At 38.3% G+C, this 11,403-nt stretch overlaps 1 protein-coding gene across 7 annotated transcripts in view; it reads right to left on the minus strand.

Moving 5' to 3' along the window:
- The window catches only part of USP34 (ubiquitin specific peptidase 34), a 240,420-nt gene that overhangs the window by 228,731 nt on the left and 286 nt on the right, over positions 1–11,403 (minus strand). The gene's annotated exons all lie outside the window — the stretch shown is intronic.

Genomic DNA, 11,403 nt, shown 5'->3' on the forward strand with positions numbered 1-11,403 from the left:
CTCCACTGAAAAAGGAGCAATGCTACTCCAAGAACAGTTCATAAATTAAGGATCATTACTGAAAATCTTGAAGAAGAAACAAATTAAGGATAAGACCCTATGGCTTGCCACCAGTGATGTCTCTCCAAGTCAACTAAAAAAAACACAAAAACAAAAAAACCTCACCTTTTTTACAAGGATAGCTTCAGATTCTATGTGACTTGATATAATCAAAATATGACAGGTTTAACATAAATTACTAGTATCACATAATTTTTTTTTTTTTACTATCTGTTCACTCTTTAGTGAGTGATTATTTAATAGTGGCAAGTTTCTCTCACAGTTCCCAAAATGAGGAGGTGGTGGGAGGAATAACCAAAGATAATACTTGCCAATTTCTGCTCTTCTTGAAACTTAATAAGCTAAAGGTGAATAATCACACAGAACCACAGCTTTCTCTCTTTCACTGAAAGGAATGTACCATTCTTGAAAATTTTTTCTCTTAACACTCTAAGAGAGTTCTCATCATTCCTTACCAATCTAGAGGTTAGATTCCCTCTTAATATATGATTTATCCTTACTGTTAGGGGATTCCTCTTAGAAGGGAAAATGGAAACAAAGTATTAGAGTAAAAGAACATTCTGCTGACCACCACCCTCTATTATACCACTCTACCAAGCAGTGGGTCCACTGTCCCCTTATTTATCTTACTTTGAACACAATACAAAACCTCTACTGTCTTAAGTATTTTCTTAAGTTTCAATTTATTCTAAGTTAGTGCTCTTACTCAGAGAAGGCAATGGGAACCCACTCCAGTACTCTTGCCTGGAGAATCCCATGGACGGAGGAGCCTGGTAGGCTGCAGTCCATGGGGTCGCTAAGAGTCGGACACGACTAAGCGACTTCACTTTCACTTTTCACTTTCATCCACTGGAGAAGGAAATGGCAACCCACTCCAGTGTTCTTGCCTGGAGAATCCCAGGTACGGCGGAGCCTGGTGGGCTGTGCCGCCTATGGGGTCGCACAGAGTCGGACACGACTGAAGCGACTTAGCAGCAGCAGTGCTCTTACTACTGCTCTTAAACTCCTACTTTCATCACTGGTTACTGAGCCTTTCTCAATAATCAGAATAAAGTTCACAAGTCTAGCAGCAAAGTTACCCAGAGTAAAAAGTCCCTTCCAATTTTGTCTTGTGGTGATTTAGAACCAATACACTGCTAAAACAGCCCACAAACCGCAGAGTCAGAATAAACACTTCAAAGACTATGAAGCCTTTACACTCATGAGCTCTAACAGTGTAAGGATAATTTTTAAAGTTTTATCTAAATAAATACTTTTAAAAAATAAAGTTTCATCATATTGCCAGATTTCCTTCCAGATATACTCTATGAGCTACTCAGCAATCTGATTTGAGAGACTACATTTAAGGTGATAATTAGACAATTCCAAAGTCATGTAACAACCCAAATGCACATCAAGAGAGGACTGGTTAAGTTAGTGTATGATCAAACAATGGAATACTACGCTAAAGCCATAAAAAAGGACAATGTAAGTACAGATGAACACCAAAGGAACTCCTTAGTATCAATAAAACAGAGTAACATATAATTAGTTTGTCTACATAAAACAGTGTATCTGAGGAAAGAGAAAAAGAATGACTTAAGAGATGTTTACTAAAATATGATTTCTTACATGAAAGCAGAGTTTCAGGTTATCCCAATTTTCTTCTTTATATTCTGCACTATTTGGGTTTTTTCTAAAAAGCAGGTATCCTTTTTAGAAAGAAAAGCAACAAAGCTACTTTCATTTTCTTCAAAGACTAAGCAGGCTGGTAGAGAGATAAGTAAGTAACAACACGGGTTCCTAAATGTTTTCCTGCCACCAAACACTACAGATGACACTTCGCTCAACATGTTCCAAGAAAATAAACCAGACTATAATGAAGCACTCACAGGTAAAGATTATACCTAATCTCCAATATTGGAGAGCTCCTCATGCGGCAATACTGGCATCAAAACTCTTTTGGTTGCACTTTAACTCAAAAGGCATGTACAGAGGAGACAGCTAAAAAGGAGCTCTGGCTTCAGTATTAGAAAGGCACATCTGGGGAAGAGGGTGGCAGGAACGGGGGCTTCACTGGTGGTACAGTGGCTAAGACACCATGCTCCCAATACAGGGGCTCCAGATTCAATCCCTGGTTGGGGAACTAGAGCCTACATGCCGCAACTAAAGATCCCACATGCCAAAGCTAAGACTCAGCACAGCCAAAAAAAAGAAAAAAAAAAAAAAAAAAAAAAAAAAATATATATATATATATATAGTTAAGCTATTCCAAATCCTGAAAGATGATGCTGTGAAAGTGCTGCACTCAATATGCCAGCAAATTTGGAAAACTCAGCAGTGGCCACAGGACTGGAAAAGGTCAGTTTTCATTCCAATCCCAAAGAAAGGCAATGCCAAAGAATGCTCAAACTACTGCACAAATGCACTCATCTCACACGCTAGTAAAGTAATGCTCAAAATTCTCCAAGTCAGGCTTCAGCAATACGTGAATCGTGAACTTCCTGATGTTCAAGCTGGTTTTAGAAAAGGCAGAGGAACCAGAGATCAAATTGCCAACATCCGCTGGATCATGGAAAAAGCAAGAGAGTTCCAGAAAAACATCTATTTCTGCTTTATTGACTATGCCAAAGCCTTTGACTGTGTGGATCACAATAAACTGTGGAAAATTCTGAAAGAGATAGGAATACCAGACCACCTGACCTGCCTCTTGAGAAACCGATATGCAGGTCAGGAAGCAACAGTTAGAACTGGACATGGAACAACAGACTGGTTCCAAATAGGAAAAGGAGTACGTCAAGGCTGTATATTGTCACCCTGCTTATTTAACTTATATGCAGAGTACATCATGAGAAACGCTGGACTGGAAGAAACACAAGCTGGAATCAAGATTGCCGGGAGAAATACCAATAACCTCAGATATGCAGATGACACCACCCTTATGGCAGAAAGTGAAGAGGAACTAAAAAGCCTCTTAATGAAAGTGAAAGTGGAGAGTGAGAAAGTTGGCTTAAAGCTCAACATTCAGAAAACGAAGATCATGGCATCCGGTTCCATCACTTCATGGGAAATAGATGGGGAAACAGTGGAAACAGTGTCAGAATTTATTTTGGGGGGCTCCAAAATCACTGCAGATGGTGATTGCAGCCATGAAATTAAGAGGCTTACTCCTTGGAAGGAAAGTTATGACCAACCTAGATAGCATACTCAAAAGCAGAGACATTACTTTGCCAACAAAGGTTCGTCTAGTCAAGCCTATGGTTTTTCCTGTGGTCATGTATGGATGTGAGAGTTGGACTGTGAAGAAGGCTGAGCGCCGAAGAATTGATGCTTTTAAACTGTGGTGTTGGAGAAGACTCTTGAGAGTCCCTTGGACTGCAAGGAGATCCAACCAGTCCATTCTGAAGGAGATCAGCCCTGGGTGTTCTTTGGAAGGACTGATGCTAAAGCTGAAACTCCAGTACTTTGGCCACCTCATGGGAAGAGTTGACTCATTGGAAAAGACTCTGATGCTGGGAGGGATTGGGGGCAGGAGGAGAAGGGGACGACAGAGGATGAGATGGCTGGATGGCATCACTGACTCGATGGATGTGAGTCTGAGTGAACTCCAGGAGTTGGTGATGGAAGGGAGGCCTGGCGTACTGCAATTCATGGGGTCGCAAAGAGTCGGACATGACTGAGCGACTGATCTGATCTGATGTGATGTATGTGTAAATATATATATGTGTATATGTGTGTGTGTATATGTATAATAAAGGAAGAAAGCCATCAGGATATTAACTTCTGTCTCTTTATAGAGCTTCCATGTCAACTGTTTTCACAATTTGCCCCAATTCTCTTCTGTAAATAGCTGCCTCCACTTGCTCAATGTTGCTGCTCCTTCACGTGAGCTAGCCAAAGCACTAATTCTAGTTTGGCTACTCACAGCTACCTGGTTCTTTAGTTGAAACATTCTGACAGGAAATATCTGATTCATGGACACTGGTCCCACCAATCCACCAGGTCGGGAGTCTATCTGGAGTCCAATCAGCGATGGCTAAAGAGAAGGGCCTTTCAGGGGATGTAAGCTAGATAAGGTCTCTCTATAGAAGAGGTTATAGCCAGGACAGGAGAAAGCTGTCTCTACCAGTTTAAAAAAAAAAGCGCAAGAGGAGGCCAGGTGTAAACTACATCAAATCCCAATTAACTGAGTAACCTACATTTGGAGACTTTTTAATTTCTATAGAATTTTAAAGAAAAATAACATTAACAAGTGTTAATCACATTTAAGTTAAAAGTCCAATTATTTTCCTAGTATATAAAGTTTTAAATAAATGTAATTTAGTACATGTTCAACCCAGATTCAAATCTCACCATCTACATAGAAAAAAATATATAGTCTTTTTGCATTACCTATTTAGAATGTAGCAGCTTGGTGTGGATATTTTGTATAAGTACCTAACATATGTGATACAATCTGTATATTTCATCCACAAACTCTCATAATTACATCACTACTCACAAGAGGCCCAAGAACACTCTGGTTTACCTAGGCAATCATATTCTTCAAGAACTTTCCATTAACTAAAATGTTCACTAAGCACCTACTCTCTACAGGGCACTATATTATTACTAATATGTATGGTGGTCACTCAGTTATGTTTGACTCTTTGCGACCCCATGGACTGTAGCCCACCAGGCTCCTCTGTCCATGCGATATTCCAGGCAAGAATACTAGAGTGGATTACCATTCCCTACTCCAGAGGATCTTCCCAACCCAGGGACTGAACTGGGGTCTCCTGCATTGCAGGCAGATTCTCAACTGTCTGAGACACCAGGGAAGCCCTATTAGTACTAAGAAAAGAAACAAAACATGGTCCCTGACTTTAAGGAATTCAGCATCCAGCAAGGAAAGCTCTTGTTTTTTAAAAAAAGGTGGGGAGTGGGCTGTAACTTAAGTACATATTCTAAACGAAAGGTGTATGTTGTCATTTTGAGAGAGACTGGAATAAGTTTTAAGAAAGCCTCACAGAAAAAAGCGAGAATTGAGGCTAGAAACATGAGTTTGGGCCAAACTGTGCTGTGATGGAGCTCTCAATGTAGCTCAGTGGGTAAAGAATCTGCTTGCAATGAAGGAGACACAGGAGATGCGGTTTCAATCCCTGGGTCAGGAATATCCCCTGGAGGAGGAAACAGCAATCCATTCCAGTATTCTTGCCTGGGAAATCCCATGGACAGAGGAGCCTGGTGGGCTACAACGGGTGGCAAAGAGTTGGACATGACTGAGGAGCAACTGAGCACATCATTAAAAATAAAGTGAAAAAGCACACAAAAAAGGGGGCGAAGTACATGATAAATTAAACCTAGCATTGATAGACTTAGTAAATGAACAGCTCTTATAATACAAAACATTAAAACCTAAAGAGTAGGAAAAGAACACCACCAACACATTAAATAAGAAATGCAAACAGCCAATAAAAATGAGTGTTTAAAACTGCTTATCACATTTTTTGCTGAAATATTCAGCAAAAGTAAGAGTGCTCAAGTTGCAAAAACACTACTAAAAGAATAGAAATCAGTATATCCTCTCTGGAAAGCAGTTAGACTATATAAAACAAAGAAGTTTACATTTTTAAAACCACTTCTAAAAGTCTGTATTTTTAACCACTTCTAAGAATCTATTTTTTAAAACCCAGTGATTAAAAGATTCATATGCAAGGATGTTCATTTGCAGCTTTATTTATAATACTGAAGAACTGAAAACAAGAATACCATGAGGAAAAATTAAATTGCATACAAAATAGAACATCATACAGACAAAAAAATGTTTTAAAAAAGTTAAGGGAAATGATCAAACAATCTTAGGTGAAAAAAGCTACTAAATATATACATATATATATATATCTCATTCTCAATTTTAAAACTGCTGGGAACCCCCTGGTGGTCCAGTGGCTGAGGTCCAGTCACTGCTGAGGGCTCTGGTTCAATTCTTGGCCGGGGAATTAAGAGTCCACAAACCAAGTGGTGCAGTCAGAAAAAAAAAAAGTGTAAATATGTACCTAAAAAATATGATGTAAAAATACTTCAAAGCATTACCAGAAATCATCATTGGATAGTAAGATTATGGGTGACTCAAACCTGAATAGTTTGGGGGGGCTTTGGGGAGGAAGGGGACACGCCATGGCATCTTAGCTCCCCCACCAGGAAAGTAACCCACAACCCTGCAGTAGCAAGCATGGAGCTTAACCACTGGACTGCCAGGGGAAGTCCCTGCAAGCTGCAGTCAGGAAAAATAAGAGTAAGTGAAAAAGAGAAAGATAGCAGAGCCCATTTGGCAACAGTCTATCACACCTTGGTCATTACTGAAAAGTTCCACACTTTCTGAAAAAAATAAAAATTCTCATTAATACACATTCAACCTACACATAAACACTTGTAGATATATAGATACTATCATTATTTAACATTAAAAATATTAACATTTCATAAATACAGTGCTAAATATCAAGTTATCACTGACAATAAAGATAGTTGGCTAGTAATAATCTACTAGTGCTTTGTGATTTATAAGTTACTTTATAAAGATATATGAGTTGAAACTCTACTATTTTTGAAAAATAATATTTCAAACAGTAACTATTTTAAGAGAATATAATCTTAGCAAGATTTATTGAAATAAAAAATTTAGTAATTTGGTACTATATGGCAATAAAATCAAATTTCCAATCAATTCAAGTTTTAGAATTAAATGTCTACCAAAAAATGTTACATTACTAATGATTATTTCATGCCTATATACTTATATTTTTAAAACCCTAGAAACATGAGGTTTATTAAAGAGGTCATTGCTGATAAATATTAAGATATATTAAGACAGACTACCATTCGGCTACATTTACCACCACTTATAAATTCTTTTTACAGTGAGTACAGAATCAAGCCCAAACTTGTGAAAACACTTAAAAATTTAGTAATTTTTTATTTTGCCATCAGTGTACTCATAATGTCTTCCATTTGAATAGATCATCATAAAGTTTATACAGCATAGCCTAACTGTAAGAGCATGAGCTTTTAGCCCAACCTGAGATTAAGTCCTCTACAAATCCTGACTCCACCAAATAAAGTCTAGTGACTCTAATCCTTGGTTCTCTTATCTAAAAAGGGATGATAAGGTACCTACCTCAAAGAACTGATTAAGTTCCCAACACAAATGGCTCAATATTCTTTAAAAATAAAAATGCAAACAATTATTCTGCAAATACTGACATCAGAGTATCCTGAGTTCTAGCTTAGATAAGGCTACTAAGCAGGTGACAGGTGATCTTCAGCCAATCACTTAGCCTTATACTCTTTGTGACCCCATGGACTATACAGTCTATGGCATTCTCCAGGCCAGAATTCTGGAGTGGGTAGCCTTTCCCTTCCCCAGGGGATCTTCCCAACCCAGAGATCAAACCCAGGTCTTCCGCATTGAGGGCGGATTCTTTACCAGCTGAGCCACCAGGGAAGCCCAAGAATACTGGAATGAATAGCCTATCCCTTCTCCAGTGGATCTTTCCATCCCAGGGATCGAACCAGGGTCTCCTGCGTTGCAGGTGGATTCTTTACCAACTGAGCTATCAGAGAAGCCCATTAAGAAAATAAAAATGCAAACAATTATTCTGCCAATACTGGTATCAGTGTGGCCCGAGTTCTAACTTAGATAAGACTACTAAGCAGGTGACAGGTGATCTCCAGCCAATCAGTTAGTCTTTCTGAGGTTCAACTTTTTCACCTTTAAAACTGAGATACTAGAGTTTCCTGGTGGTCCAGTAGTTAGGACTCCATGCTTTCACTGTAGTGAGCCTTGGTTCCATTCCTGGTCAGGAAACTAAGATCCTGAAAGCCACATGGCAAAGCCAAAAAAAAAACCTGCGATACCAATACCTGCTCCTGCCTATCACAAAGGGCAGCTAGGAAAGACAAATGAATTGCCCGTTTAAAACATCTGGCAAAGTGTAATTCACTAAACACATACAGAGTAAAATCCACAACAAACAAATGATTCAAAAGATGGCTGTACACTTAAAATCATTTTCACTCTGCTATAGAGAAATTTACTTCACCAAGGCAGTGACTTCAATTAACTAGTTAAGCTAGCTACATGCTAATGGCCCAAAGCATAACTTCTCATCAACATCCACAAATGTTTTAGATTTAGTAACCTAGTTCAAAAAAGTAGCTATAAAAGCAGCAAATACACAAACTCAACAAGTAAAGGAATATAAACTTAAAATTATTTCCTAAACTGAATGAAACTCCCCAAACTGACAGGAGCAAAATTCACTCAACACATTCCAAACTTTTAAAACATCTTCCTTATTAAAAACAAAGCAATGGAAAGCATATGAAAACTCAAATATGTTAGTATTGCTCAAAGTGGTTATTCTAACACTAAAGCCAAATGTTATTTTGAAAACTAATTTTAAGTTTCAGGATATCTGTCAAGACTATACTAAAAAAAGAGAATGACGTGGTCCTTATTACCAAGTCCTAAGCCTGCTTCCACAGACATTACTTTAGTGGACCCTTAACCTACAAAATTCTGTCTGTATACTGTCTGTATCCTGTACATATTTCTATGGTGAGAGGTTTAGATTCTCAGCATAACTAACATCAATATTCTCATCAAAAACTGATGACAAAAGGAAACTATTATATTTTGTCATCTATTTTTAACTACACTACATTTTGTTATTTTTAAAATAAACACTTCACTGCAAGTCCTTAACCTTATCAAAACTCTAAGTATATCAGATATAAAGCTCTACTGTCCACATCATGTCTACCTGTTCACCTAAAACACGAAATTTTTACATTATGCATTTACTAGTGTGTCCAGACAGACTGAAGTTTGATCAGTGTTTGCAAATTTAACAAGAAGCAGAAAGAGAGTGAGAGTGAAGTCGCTCAGTCGTGTCCAACTCTTTGCAACCCCATCAACTGTAGCCCACCAGGCTTCTCCATCAATTTTCTAGGCATGAGTACTGAAGTGGGTTGCCATTTCCTTCTACAGAGGATCTTCCTGACCCAGGGATTGAACCCAGGTCTCAAGTTTTTAGTTTATTTAAATTCTATCTTCCCAACACACCACCTAAAAAATACACTAATTTTATTTCTCCTTTTGGTTAAACTGTTCAGGGAGTTATAGAGAAAGATAGACACAGTATTTGGGGGCTTTAACTGCATTTCTAATCTAGGATGAATTGATGTTCATCTTTGCACAACTGTATGGTGGATAAAAAAAGATTTCATGTACAATTATTGTGAATGAGATTACAAGAAAGCCTTATAACTTACTTTAATTACAAGTTTTATCAAGTTCCAACCATCATGCTCCAACCCAGTCATGGATAAATGGTACTATAATGAGATATAGTTAATACCCTCTGCTCTCAGGAAACTTAAGCATCTTATGTTTGAGGTACAGTAACTAAACAAAGGAAAAATGAAAACAATTGTACAACAACCAAGAGGAGGAACGGGGGAAGCAACGTGTCAAAGCCTGGTATACCAACAGATGAAATTGCTGAAGTAACTTTTTTTTTTTAAAGGAAGCTTCTTTGTCAGATTAGTGTTTAAAAGTCAAATTCTTAAACTGAAGTTTTAGAGGGCCTGCACTGCCAGGTTTTGTGAAACTGGCTCAACTAACCATATTTAATTAAAGGTAACAAAAGACAAGTTTCTAACTCTCCATAAATCAACTGCATTTTTGAGTGCTAAATTCTAAGGGTTTCCCCAAGTGCTAAATTCTAAGGGTTCTTTCATTATGTCTTTTCAAAAGATAAGGATTAACAAACTTTAGTTTCTCTAGATAGCATGTCTGAAGTTTTTAATTTTTAAACATAACTATTAAAAGCAGGCTCTTACAACAAAATTCTGTAAAGCAATTATCCTTCAATAAAATATTTAAAAAGTACATTCTTCTAATATATAAAATAACAAAGCTATCCTTTCCAATTTCAAAATAATCAAGCCATAATCCCACAACTTGCATCTGAGATATATAAAATACAGTTCACTAAAATAAGTACTAAGGACTTAAGTTTATCGTATCATAAACCACCTACACCAAAAATAACAGTATCTTAAAATATATACAAATAACCTCAAAGGTGTACCTGTGGCTGATTCTTGTTGATGTATGAGAGAAAACCACAAAATTCTATAAACCAGTTATCCTTCAATTATAAAATTTATATATATACAAATAATCTTAAAATTCCAAGAAAATTTAGAATGAAACATACTGGAAAGTATAGTTTGAATTTGTGCAAAAGCCTGCTTCCACCTGTCAGGAAGAAAACAGAAGTGAAAGTAAACTAGAACCCTTCCACTTTTATTATGGCCTTTGCTCATTAAACTCAAACACAAACTAGACGATATATTTTATAATCAAGTTGTTTTAAAGAATATTAGAAAGTAAACAGTTTGGCAGGCTTTCGAAATACCACACACAAAATACAAATCCAAAATCCATAAAAGCCGTTCGTAAATGAACATTTTCTCAACCTTCAACTTTTTGTAAATTAATCTTTTATCTAATTCACCTCGCCCAACTAGGCCTTGGGGCCCAGAAATAGTTAACTTGCAACATGCCTTGCTTCTTTAAGCTAAGATACCATCTTACAAGAGTCAGGAGTAAAATAAATTAAAGGAATCTAACTAGAAAACAGCAATACACGCTTTGTAATAATCAAAAGTATACGAAATAAAGGCCTTTCATTCCAGGAGACAGGCCATGACTATCCCGGGATGGTATCTGTACTACAGTGCTCTCCTTGATATAAGAGAACTGATCATTAAAACGACGATTGGTACACTAAGAGACATCATTAACTAATTTTTTTTAAAAAATAGATATAAGGGTTCCAATTATCACTATCACAGCTCATTTTCAGCTATTTAAGGACAGGCAGAAAGGTTTAATACACCTACACACCCCCAAGGGAGGGGAAAACCACCAACCACCTCCCAGGGAGTTTAATGAAAATTAGCAGGTAAGAGGCCTCGGCCGCACGCTGAAAACCAAAGAGGGCGGCCGGAGGGTCGAAGCGTTCGGACTGCAGAGGAGAGATTGGTACTCGGACCCCACCTCGCCTCACCTTCCCGTCAGGGCGAAGGGTGCGAAGGATCATTAGTGCCTTCGTTAATTGACACCTGTAATGAGGAAACTTTCCGAGAGCGGACAGCGCTCAGGCCCGGCCTGGCCAGAGCTCCGCGGCGGGCCCCTCTAGGGCGCCCAGGTAACCGGGCCGGGCTGGGCCCGAGGCGCCGCGGCGGCCGCGCCACCGCTCACCTTCCCGGGGCGCTAGGCCCGCACGCCGGCCGGTTCGGCCGCCGCCT

The sequence above is a fragment of the Bos indicus genome, chromosome 11 (genome assembly GCF_029378745.1).
Source record: "Bos indicus isolate NIAB-ARS_2022 breed Sahiwal x Tharparkar chromosome 11, NIAB-ARS_B.indTharparkar_mat_pri_1.0, whole genome shotgun sequence".
Lineage (NCBI taxonomy): Eukaryota > Metazoa > Chordata > Mammalia > Artiodactyla > Bovidae > Bos > Bos indicus.